Source organism: Periplaneta americana, chromosome 8 (genome assembly GCF_040183065.1).
Source record: "Periplaneta americana isolate PAMFEO1 chromosome 8, P.americana_PAMFEO1_priV1, whole genome shotgun sequence".
NCBI lineage: Eukaryota > Metazoa > Arthropoda > Insecta > Blattodea > Blattidae > Periplaneta > Periplaneta americana.
Genome location: NC_091124.1, coordinates 111,506,490 through 111,520,224, shown reverse-complemented (window position 1 = coordinate 111,520,224; position 13,735 = coordinate 111,506,490). Strand labels below are relative to the sequence as shown.

General features: G+C 31.8%; 2 long non-coding RNA genes across 2 annotated transcripts; one reads left to right on the top strand and one right to left on the bottom strand.

Moving 5' to 3' along the window:
• Window positions 1-6,689: 6,689 nt before the first annotated feature.
• LOC138704332 (uncharacterized) lies at window positions 6,690-7,426 on the bottom strand. The gene is made up of 3 exons (XR_011333320.1): window positions 7,184-7,426; window positions 6,886-6,958; window positions 6,690-6,794 (listed from the first exon to the last, which is right to left on the bottom strand). It is a non-coding gene; the product is annotated as an uncharacterized lncRNA (long non-coding RNA).
• Window positions 7,427-8,685: 1,259 nt separating this feature from the next.
• Window positions 8,686-9,238, top strand: LOC138704331 (uncharacterized). The gene is made up of 3 exons (XR_011333319.1): window positions 8,686-8,734; window positions 8,960-9,032; window positions 9,124-9,238. It is a non-coding gene; the product is annotated as an uncharacterized lncRNA (long non-coding RNA).
• Window positions 9,239-13,735: the final 4,497 nt, after the last annotated feature.

Below are 13,735 nucleotides of genomic sequence, written 5' to 3'. Positions count from 1 at the left end.
TTTTCCACATTTACAGTGATGCTGTCAACATTTGCACGCTTCTGAAGCTTTGAATAAGTGGTCAGAAAAAACTAATAACTTTGCTCCTCCCCAGAACCAGCCATTCAAAAAGCCTTGGATGATATTATTGCAGGTCAAATACTCGATTCCCTTATTTCCTCTTTCACATCTGACAGGGACCTCTCCAAGAGAAGGGATCTGGATTTTAGCTCCAAGGTCTGCCTTCTTCCTATGTTGGTACCTTTATGGACCGTAAATCTTTACAAATCGCTATTTCATTGCGTCTGGGCTGCAAAATTTACCATGTACACAAATGTGTATATGTGTAGGGATCGTGAATTCTTTTGGACATCATGCTGTGTCAGAAGTAAGGGTCGTATTTCTATTCTGCTATTAATAACATCAGTAGATCTTTAACCTCTTGTGACATTCCAAATCTTCTTGAACAATCTGGTATTATCGGTCGGATGGTAAACGACCTGACGGCTTGACATTAATTCCTTGGTCCAAAGGTAAATCACTCATCGTTATTTTACATGTGTACATACATTAGCATTTTCCCATTTAAAATCTTCTCTCAATTGTGCTGGTTCTGCTGCTGAATCCGCCTATTATACTAAACGACGTAAATATGAACATTTAACATCAAATTACTTCTTAGTCGCTTTTGCATTTGAGACCTTTGGCCCGTGGTGTAGACACCCTTAAGATCTACTGGCCCAAATTTACACGCCTACTGTCCTGTACCGGCAATCCTAAATGTATCAATCTCCTTCGTCAACACATTGGAATTGCGGTTCAGCAAGGGAATCCTACCTCTATCCTGGGATCATTTCCTAACTCCATTTCGATGAATGAGATCTTTCTCATTTAATTCCTTCCTCCTTATTTCATTCCTTTTATCATATTTTATAAAGATGTTAATTCAATTCTTTTGCATAACTCGATTATGCAAAATATTGGTTCTGTTCATAAAGATTGAGAGAAAAATTATCATTTTGTTATTTGTTTAAATAATTCGTGAAAACTGTTACACAATTGCAGGTAAGAAGAAAACATGTCGTAAAATTTGTAAAGTGTGTTGTTATACTGTGTCACATTATTACAATTTTTTTGTTCAAATATTAGGTCTTGTTTTTGATAAATAAATAGCCTACTTGTATTATTCTCGTATAATATAATTCTTAACAGAATTGTGACATTAATCGCGTTTCCTATGTATCCTTAATATATTTTGTGCTTAAATCATTCTCTTACAGTTTACTACATTATGTAGGATACCTTTTCAGAGATTAATCAACACATAAATTTCAATATCAGTCGGAAAACTTACATATTTATTGGAAAAAATATTATGCAAACATATTTGAAATATATGGACGTTTTTGCTCTTGTTACGGCTTCTTCAGATAAACTTACTTAATAATGACAATAATAATAATAATAATAATAATAATAATAATAATAATAATAATAATAATAATACAAGCAATATCTATTACATTTATAATCATATAATATATAACAACAGGCATATTAATATTATACTAAATAATTGAATCAAGTTTAATTACAATTATTGTGATTATGAAAGGTCAGTAGTTTCATTCACGTTTTGAGTTTGATAAAATGGATATCTAAACGTTAAAGTGGTTAGAATGTTAAAACATGAGTCAAACTGTTACAGTATTATATTACATATGAGCCACTCAGAAGCAAAGTGATACAAGTGACATTTTTTTAAAAAGTGAGACAACTGTATATTCTAAATCTTTAACGTCACTTCTGTTCAGAGGAAAAGTAATATAAATGCAGTTCCAGCCAGTGCTTCTCCATGTTGGCCTAACTCTTGTATTACAATGCATACAGAGTTTTGACTGAGAGGCAAACTAATACAAGTGCGTTGTTTGCATAGTGTTGTTGCGTTTCTTCTGTTTATGACTCATTCATTTGCCATAATGGCGAGAGGTAATATATTACATATTCGAAACATCTTTGTGGAAGGCCTGCACACATTGAGCTGGACCAGCTATACAATAAGGATAACTTTTGCTACGTGGAGCAACTTGCAATAGCTAAAGAAATTCATCCCACCCCTACACTACTCTATATCTGATGACATGAAACATGAGGATGGGCCTATAATAAGGACTGCAGAACGTGGAAGAGTGCGTGGAAGAGAAAGTTCAAGGAATACTCGCGGTAGGAGTCCTACAGATGCACTTCAGGACAGAAACATAGATGTTGCAGCAGAGAGAGATGTGACTTCTTCAGATGAGGCTAGTGACGTAATGGACAGCGACTAAGGCTGAATTTCATTTAAAAATAAAAATTGTCTTAACCTTCTTCTTTCGGATTACTAAAAACCACATCAACTGTTGCCCTAGAAATTGAATGTAATATTCAACCAATCAGACACTATGTATTAAAAAGGATCTAAAAGTACATTTAAAATTGCAAGCCTCATCCAGATCTCAGATGTTCTTCAAACTGTCAGATAATATACTGTGTAATTTGTGCAAAACAAACAAAGAAGAAATATCAGTCTATATCACAGACACACTCATTGTTAAAACTTCAGTTGTGAACGAAATTCCTCTATGGAAATGGGTAAATCCTGAACATAGCATACAAATTCCAGGAAATCATTCCAAAAATGATCCTCCATACATTCTTAAGTTAGATACCATGTAACTAATCTGCAGCACATATATGGATCACCTTCAAATTTATACAGATGGATCTCTAAATCCTGATGATGGGACATCAGGAGCAGGGTATTATATTTTAAAATATCAAGAAAGTTACGTCATACCATGTTCATCCTCTTCCAGTCTTGACACTGAATTGCTAGATATTGATGCTGCTCTTCAGTGTGTTACTCAAATTTCTGAAAAATCTATTTGCATACTTATCAACTCCAAGAGCTATATTTAATATAATCAAATATGTACCAACCCTATGCGCACATGGAATTATTCCAATTCATAATTAAGTAAAAGTAAAAAAAACTCCAAAAGGAAATATCATTTCAATGGTTACCTAGTCATTGTGGTGTATCTGGAAACGAGAAAGTCAATAACGTTTGAAGTAGGCAACATATTTGCAACCAAGACCTCTTCAAGTGATATCTCTATCCAATGCCTTTGCTTCAGTAAAGTCTCATTTTATAAACTTATGGATCAACAACTGGTTCTCTTCTGAAAAAGGGAAAATTTTACAGTCCGTTCAAAAGAAACCAAATGACCTGGAAATGCACAAAAACTTGCCCAGACATGTTCAAACATTTTTAACAAGAGCCAGAACAGTTCACATTGTCACACAATTGTACCTATACCGATTTCACCTTTCTGATAATCCTACTTGTCTGTGGTGTAATATTCATGATGAAGATCTGGAACCATAAAACGCTCATTTGCGATAAGAGTGACAACTCAAAAAGTGTTAATTTTACTGGAGAAGCATTAAAAAATTTTCATATTCTTAAAAATCAAATTGTAGGCACATGCTTTATCCAAACGGAATGCAATTTTGCACATGTATTATATTTCTAGTGTTGTAGCGTATAGTACCATAATTATTATTTAATTTCAATAATTTCAACAATTATTTTAAGTTGTGTCGTTCTTTTTTAAAATAAATATGTGTCCGTTTTTAGTTATGACAGTGAGAATATTTACCTGACGTACAATAATTGTATAATTATTGCAATTGTACAATAACTGCATAATTATTGTGTTTGTAGAAAAGTAGTTTTCCGATAAAGTAATGCAATGGAACAATTAATTGGCATGTCATTACACAATAATATTATAAGGATGCTCTGGGACATTCATTAATAAATTTAAATTTTAACAAAGATGTTATTGTATTGACAAACGAATGCAATAACTTTTTATGAAAATAATACTTTATAATTAACCGTATAATTTAAAGACTATTTTTAAATACACGACTGTGAATTATATTAGAAAAAATAATATAATAGCAACAATCTAGATTGAGAAAGCATTATACAACATCTAAAATTCTTTACACAAAATTATTTTAGAAATAAATTGCCCAGTAAATATGAATTATAGCACAACACTTTGAATACAGTTCACAACACCTATCTACACTTTGAGAGATTCAAAAAATTCTTTATAGAAGCTTGGAATGTGATTTTGTTTAATCAGATCTAGTAAATCTGCCTTTTTCCTCTCACTTATAGCTATTTTTTCATTATAAACTAGTGGCAATTCTGGAATCTCGGTTTTGGTTTTACTTCTTGAAGAACATTTTTTTAGCTGTACTTCTTGAAATTCTTCATCGAAATAGAATGTTTTGTAGAAAAATGACAATGGATGACTTTGATGCACTGTCAAAACCTTTACTTCGTTGATTTTCCTTGTGTTCCTGAAGTAATTTGCGTTCTTGTAACTTGTTCCTAGATTCATGATATTGAAAAAGTACTTATGGGATATTTATTTAGTTTTGTAGCTCCGTCCTGTTTTCTTTGCAGCTTTAACAATAGAGGCAAAATGATGTGGAGTGTAAATCAGAACAGGTTTGGACACGCGTTTTACTTCACCCTCGATATTGAAATGGCACTATCGTCTTCGTCCTGAGTGTGTCCAGTTATCAACAATTTATGGATAATGGATTTCAGATTTGGAATTTGGATACAGTGAACATGTACAGATGGATCATGAACCTTAGAACAGAAGTCATCAGTATAGAAAATTATGTTTATGCCTTCAGCCGACATTTTTTATTTTTCTTCAAGAAGTTAAGTACACAGATACCTATTTCATTGACACCTCTTTCTACTTCTCTCTCATGCCAAATGAAACAGGTGACATCAGTTGTTTTCAAGTCAAAAATGTTAAATTAAAAACATTCTATTTAGAATCTGCATCAGCATCATTTTACACTAGCCTGCTTACTTTCTGTAAATAACAGGCAGATCATTATTCATGTTACATATTTTAAACTTATTTCATTTACAAGGACACTGTTATTTCTTTTAAATTTTTAATCAGGGCATTAATACTATTCATCTTGATCAAATCTGCGGTAAATTATTGAACAAACCTTCGAGTTGTGTTTGAGTAACCGGCTGCCAGACATCATTTTCTAAAAATGTTTGTTTTGACAGCTTTAGAATTAGATAGGAACGTAATTGACTCATTTCCGTGAAAAAAAAAATTACGAACCCTATTAAAAAATAAAGGTAAAACGTTATTATACTTTTCAAATAGATAGACATAGCATTAAATAATTATTAAATTAAAATAGTTTTAATCATAAATACCGTCACAATATTAAATGTAAGCTTATTAATGATAAGGGAAGTTAAATAAGTATTTGTTACTTACCTAAAATAATGACACAACGCAGAATAATTCCTTGCCGCTGAAAAAAAATGATTCAATGAAAAGACACAACACAAATTCTGTCACTCTTCATTAAAAGATTTAAACGTTTCAGTTCGAATGCTTCGTAGCAACTAAAATTAAGTCTTTGTTGTTGTAACGATTTTGTTAGATTAAAACAATTTAATAAAGAAACATCTGTCATCTGGGGGAAAATAATGTAATCATGTATTTGTCGTTATTCACGATAAAAATATACTACATTCGGAGTTCATTTTTGTAAGAATCTCAAAAATGAAAAATTTTGAGTTGTGCCTCTCTTATCGCAAATGAGCGAAAAGAAGTAAATTAAAATTATCAGTTGCAGAAGACACAGCCCTGCAGTATATGTTGACTACACCCCAACTCTGGCTACTAGCAACAGGCATCTATAATGAACACCATTTAAAATACCCCTCATTTCTCATGAAAAACAAAAACTGAATAGACTATAGTGGACTTTATGTTGTCAGCAAACGGCTGGATACCTTAAGAAGATTGATTGAGTGATTCTTTGGGTTATACAGACAGATTTTATGTTATAATATGATAATCAGAAAGCTCAAATGCTGTTAAGACAAATATTTCAATGTTGTAAGCAATGTTCATGTTCTTGTTTTAAATAATATACAAATACTGAAAACCGTTGCACTTATATTACTTCTCCACAAAAATATTTTCGTGGAAAAATAATACAAGTGACTTTAGGACCCTATTTTACCTAAACTATTTTAGAATATTTTGCAATTCATTTTGCGTAATTTTCAGAAAAGTCTGTGAATATGTTAGAAGTTTAATTTTCAGTCGTTGACTTTACTACATTATATATTTTGTTAGGTGTTAACCTTTACATAATAAATTGTGTGATGTATGAACGTTTTCGTTGACCATGTCAACATCATCAGATACACTCCGTCATTTTACAATATCAATACTCTCAATGTTATCTACACAATTCACATACAATACATGTTTACTGTCATATGAAGGTAAAACCTATTAAAAAATTATATAAATTAGTTTTATAATGTTGAATTGTGGATACCCCAACTGTCAACAATTAAAATATACTTATATTATCATGGGTATATTCTTTGCAAATCATCACATGTGAACGATAATATGAACGATGTAATGATATGAGGCTAAAAGTAAGATAAAATATAAAAATGATGAGCTAACTCTATTTAATGCTTTACTATGCATGTGAGGATTTGCAAATTACAATATTTTGTTACAAGGTATTCACTTTTCAATGTCATAGTATAAAATTCTGGCCTGTTATAACTGCATATATTTTGTAGATCTTGGTGTTATTGTTTATGCCAATATGTTGGGTTTAAACTGTTTATAATTAATCAGATGATGGGCGTATGTTCTGTTGTTGTTCATGTTACACTGAAAAATAATCAAAGTCGTAGGTAGTTAATCTAATTTTGAAACTGATGGATTTGATTTTAATAATTGTAATGTATTAAATGAAACTTACGGATAATTATTCAATGTAGTAGTGATGTTGTAGAAGTTTATTTAACATGGTGTGAATCGAAAGTCTGAAATCGCTGAAAGAAATTAAGTGTTGAAAATTACTACTAGCTTAGTTAAAACAAATGGTGCAATTTGTTATATAAATTTGATTGAAAGTCCGGTTTCAATTAATGTTGAAAAAATGGGATGGCTACGAAGTACACTAAATAAAATGTAATTGTCGGTAATAAATTCTAACTTTGCTAGAGCAAGTCGGAAATATTTAATTATATTAACTACATACATTGAACAATACTCACTAGTTGTGGAAGTGTTTTCTGTGGATGTTGGTCGTGTACTGGCTAAGTGGAGACTGTGTACCTGTGTTTGACATAGTTTACGTAAGAAGCAAATAGTGCGCGCATGAATACACCGCATCACGTGCTGTATAGTGTGTTTTGTAAATTGGGTAAATTTTCATTAATCAATGATTTATCTTTTTTATAATATTTCGAAATATAATATTCTTCTGCCGTGTTTATTTGTGTATTATCTTTATATGTTTTGATTATTGTTAGGGTATCACTTATTGATCCAAGTTCATGTCCATATTGAATGAGATGAGATGCATATTTAGATTTTGTTCTGTTGTGTTTAAAATCGGAGATGTGCTCTTTGTATCTTGTTTTAAAATTTCGTTTTGTTTGCCCAACATATTTGGCATTACAGGTTTTGCACTTTAACATGCATACTCCTTTCATGTTAATTTTATCGGTGTGGTGTAACTGATTGTTGATATTATTATTTAATTTATTGTTGGTTTTATATGCTAATTTTATATTTTCTTTTTGGAAAAAGTTTGCTAATTTGTTAGAAATTACTTTATTGTATGTTAACGTTGACCATGTTTTGTTATTTTCTTTAGTGTTCCTGGATAAAGTAGATGAACTTTTCGTTCTTTGTTCATTTTCTTTTTTATGTATTAGTTTTTTAATTAAGGTTCTGCTATAACCATTTTCTTTTGCGATGTTAAAAATATTTTGTATCTCCTTTCTATATTTTGTGCGAGATAAGGGAATCTGTAATGCTCTGTTTATTAAATAATGAAACGTGCTTAATTTATGAGAAAAAGGATGTTCTGAGGTTGCTGGTATAATATGATTGGTGTGTGTTGGTTTCCTATGAATATCAAAGGATAAGCTATCTTTTTGTTTTATTATTTTTATATCCAAAAATGGTATGGATTTATTCTTTTCCAATTCAGTTGTAAATTTTAGGTTGTTATGGATTTGATTGAAATCATGTACGATGGAATCACTATTCGTTTTGTTGTTATATATTATAATGGTATCGTCTACATATCTGCGGTAATATGTTATATTGTGTTTATTTAATAAATTTTGAACATGGTTTTCTTCTATGTGCTGCAAAAAGATTTCTGTTAGGATGCCAGATAACGGACTCCCCATTGCTAAACCAGTATTTTGTTTGTATACTTTTTGATTAAAAGTGAAATAATTTTGTGACGTGCAAAGTGTTAGTAACTGGATTACCTGGAATATGCATCTCATCTCATTCAATATGGACATGAACTTGGATCAATAAGTGATACCCTAACAATAATCAAAACATATAAAGATAATACACAAATAAACACGGCAGAAGAATATTATATTTCGAAATATTATAAAAAAGATGAATCATTGATTAATGAAAATTTACGCAATTTACAAAACACACTATACAGCACGTGATGCGGTGTATTCATGCGCGCACTATTTGCTTCTTACGTAAACTATGTCAAACACAGGTACACAGTCTCCACTTAGCCAGTACACGACCAACATCCACAGAAAACACTTCCACAACTAGTGAGTATTGTTCAATGTATGTAGTTAATATAATTAAATATTTCCGACTTGCTCTAGCAAAGTTAGAATTTATTACCGACAATTACATTTTATTTAGTGTACTTCGTAGCCATCCCATTTTTTCAACATTAATTGAAACCGGACTTTCAATCAAATTTATATAACAAATTGCACCATTTGTTTTAACTAAGCTAATAGTAATTTTCAACACTTAATTTCTTTCAGCGATTTCAGACTTTCGATTCACACCATGTTAAATAAACTTCTACAACATCACTACTACATTGAATAATTATCCGTAAGTTTCATTTAATACATTACAATTATTAAAATCAAATCCATCAGTTTCAAAATTAGATTAACTACCTACGACTTTGATTATTTTTCAGTGTAACATGAACAACAACAGAACATACGCCCATCATCTGATTAATTATAAACAGTTTAAACCCAACATATTGGCATAAACAATAACACCAAGATCTACAAAATATATGCAGTTATAACAGGCCAGAATTTTATACTATGACATGGAAAAGTGAATACCTTGTAACAAAATATTGTAATTTGCAAATCCTCACATGCATAGTAAAGCATTAAATAGAGTTAGCTCATCATTTTTATATTTTATCTTACTTTTAGCCTCATATCATTACATCGTTCATATTATCGTTCACATGTGATGATTTGCAAAGAATATACCCATGATAATATAAGTATATTTTAATTGTTGACAGTTGGGGTATCCACAATTCAACATTATAAAACTAATTTATATAATTTTTTAATAGGTTTTACCTTCATATGACAGTAAACATGTATTGTATGTGAATTGTGTAGATAACATTGAGAGTATTGATAATGTAAAATGACAGAGTGTATCTGATGATGTTGACATGGTCAACGAAAACGTTCATACATCACACAATTTATTATGTAAAGGTTAACACCTAACAAAATATATAATGTAGTAAAGTCAACGACTGAAAATTAAATTTCTATTTTAGAATAGATAATTTCTATTTATAAGTTAAAAAAAAATATAGGTGCCAACATATACAACTGTAAATTTACAGCAACATAGTCCAGTAACAGATTATTTAATTTCCTTTTCAACTTCAAAGTCATTTATCTCAAATCTTACTAAATGTCACTTGTATCACTTTGCTTCTGAATGCCTCATATAACATGTTATTTATGCAATGGTTTTTTAACGGCGTGTATTGTATATGGATACAAAGGGAGTCAAGTTCAATAGATAATATGATTCGTGTACTAAGTCCAAGGTTAATTATAATAATATTAGCAAGTATTCTAATTTTCACTGATTGGGAGTACACTTTATAATTATGTTTATTAATTGAGAAATTTAAAAAAAGGGAACTCCGCTGTATAAGCGTATTTGTTGATATGGAAGAAATATGCAAATGTTCAAAATGTATATTATAATGTGATATTGCATTATCATCAATATTATTCTAATATGAATGGTATGTGCTATAAACATTTGTAAGAATTGATAATTAAATTAATAATTTAATACTAAATATAACTTACATAATGTGCCATATATAGGTAGCATAAATGTTGTCAGAGATGTCAGAGTGTGGAACTTTGACTCGAGCATATTACCACGGCATTTTGAAGGTGTTATCTATTGCATACATATCACACACACGCACACACAGATATAACTTATACAGAATGGAAATGATGTAACTGCGTAGATTGAAGTGGGCAATATAATACATGAAAATGAATGGAAAAGCTATTATGCGTCTTGTAATTAAGTGCACGATCAATTAGACAATTAAGCTTAAATACCGCGTAATTTGGCAACAGCATATTGCCGGCTCACGTATGAAGGCACGCACGCAAGCATACACACAGTCTGAGTATGGGCTATACTACACGAACGTTAAAAACGTTGCGTTGACAACGTTCTTTTATAGAAACTTGGTTTTTGGTAATATGATCGCTTGTATAATTGCATGACTATACTACACAAGCGTTAAAAGTGCTGCGTTTGGTTGCGTTGCTTCGACGTTGAGAAGTTTCAACGCATAGGTCTGCGTTGGCAACGCCAACTTTTGAAAACGTATTCATACTACATGTGCGTCACCAACGCAACGTCAACAACAGACTGGATATTGTCAAGCAAATGCAGTTTTTACTACCTACTCTCGGTGAAAATGAAACCATTTCGAATATACCTGCACCTAAGCAAGAAGACATACCGGATGGTATTATTTCTCAGGCTACTTCGGGTCATGAGAGTAATGTAAACGATACCCAAACAAAATCGGGACCATCTCTTCGCTCGACAGGAACAGGAAGAAAAGAAAAATCAGAAAATATTCTAGTAACTGCAACAAGGGATATTACAAATATATTATCAGAGAGCACGGCCATATAAAGACAAGACAGAGAGAATGACAAGGATGGAAACAAAGCTTTCCTATTATCATTTGTAAAAATCATGGACATTTTACCTCCAGAGCTTGCAATTAAAGCCCGTTTCAAAGTTTCTGTAGTGTTCAGAAACCTGCTTATCGAGCAACGGGCAACATCAAGAATGTCCCAATTGTCAGATATGTCGCCGTTGAGTGTTATAGCCGATGGTTCAAATTATTCTGAGTTCATTGTTAATTTCAGTCAGTACTGATTTCTGCAGCTTGTAATGTTCTTAATTTTAAACATATTATGCATAAAATAAAAATGTAATCATTTTCTTTAGCTTGTAATGTTCAACATATTATGCATAAAATAAAAATATAATCATTACAAATCAAGGCAAATTTTATTACTTACCTTAATGTTACAACCAACTTTTCGACAGCATGAATTGATTTCCTCATTACAGTATCAGTTTTCCTAATTTTATGAGAAATTAAATTCAAAAGATCACCAAAACTTTTTATTGACATTTTGTAATAGAGAAAAAAAAACTTGTCGGAATACTGTCGGTGATTTTCAAATGCAGTACAGTATAAAACTTTCCTGTCGAAAGTCTCTTAGGGTGCTATTCATAGACATTTCGCAGCACCCGCTACGAGCGTACTAAGGTAGCCCCGGCTATCCACTGGTTACTAGTACAGAATTCAAATCATATCCTATCGCTAACACTGGTTTATGAATACGAAAAACGCTGATCATCCACCGGAAGCCCGCGCTAAAAATGTCTATGAATAGGGCCCTTAATGTTTGCGGGATGAATTGGCTATATTCTTTTCCTCTTTTTTTTTTTTTTTTTTTTTTGAGACAGACTTAACACATAGCGGAGCTACATATGCAACTTGTGTAACATCCATTGCAGTTCTGAAACCAAACACAGCGTCTCTAACGCAACGTGTAGTTTACACATTTTTCACACGTTACCAACGCCTGTCAACGCAACATTATTAACGTTCGTGTAGTATAGCCCTATCAGAGTTTCGACCCTTTTTTTTTCTCTTGTACGGAGGAGGGACCCGAAGGTTTACACTGCAGCCTGAGGCTTATTGTGAATGATTTTGTAGCCGATCGCCCGCCCTCTTAATCACTCCAGTAAGGTTTCCAGACTTCCTAAAGGCAGGAAATAATAATACGTGTTAATCATTTTATTTAATTTGTAAGAAAATCGTCTATTTCTTTGACAAACTTCAAAAGAATAAATCATCCCTTATCAGTTTCCATAATGATGAGAGTAAGAATCAGAATAGTAGGGCTAGTACTTACCGGTTAAAAGAGTGTTAATGTTTAAAGAAAAATACTTTTTTCTGAGGTGTAATGAAGTTGTCGGATTTACTTAAGTGTAATAAAAGATGTTTGATTGTTGTTATATGAGCAATTATTGTTTTAAAATGTCGTTGTTTAATAATTCTTAGTTAGTATGTCGTTTCGTATCCAATCAATCTAAAATACGTTCTGCTCCCAGTTCATAGACATTAATTCTGTGAGGTAAGCAATAAGTCATCTTTAAAGAGATCACATTCATTGAAAGTAAAGATGCCACAATAAAATATTAATGTCAAATGTCAATGACGGAATGAAAAGTCGAGTTTGAAAAAGGGGCAAATCCAATTTTGGTGTTTATAGCAGAAGCTATGAAATGAGGTGTAATTACTTACTTACAAATGGCTTTTAAGGAACCCGGAGGTTCATTACCGCTCTCACATAAGCCTGCCATCGGTCTCTATCCTGTGCACGATTAATCCAATCTCTATCATCATATCCCACCTCTCTCAAATCCATTTTAATATTATCCTCCCATTTACTTCTCGGCCTCCCCAAAAGTTATTTTTCCCTTCGGCCTCCCAGCTAACACTCTATATGCATTTCTGGATTCGCCCATACGTGCTACATGCCCTGTCCATCTCAAACGTCTAGATTTAATGTTCCTAATTATGTCAGGTGAAGAATACAATGCGTGCAGTTCTGCGTTGTGTAACTTTCTCCATTCTCCTGTAACTTGATCCCTTTTAGCCCCAAACATTTTCATAAGAATCTTATTCTCAAACATCTTTAATCTCTGTTCCTCTCTCAAAGTGAGAGTCCAAGTTTCACAACCATACAGAAGAACCGGTAATATAACTGTTTTATAAATTTTAACTTCAAGATTTTTTGACAGCAGACTAGATGACAAAATCTTCTCAACCGAATAATAACAGGCATTTCCCATATTTATTCTGTATTTAATTTCCTCCCGAGTGTCATTTATATAAAGGTGTATTTAATGTAATTATATTATTTTCTTGGAGGATAATTTATTGTTGATACCTTTTTATATGATTGATAAGAATGTAATTTTTAGGAGGAATAAAGAAGGAAAACTTAAGAACTCCAAAGATGATATTAGTAATACTTCAACATCACATAAAAGATCTACGACATTTTATGATATAGGCCAAACTAAAAAGAAAAAGTAATTCGCGTTTTATATTTCAATTTACCATAGACCAAGAGCATAATATCGAGGGACAACGTTGTGAAATTAGGCTATATTCCATATTTTTTCTTAGA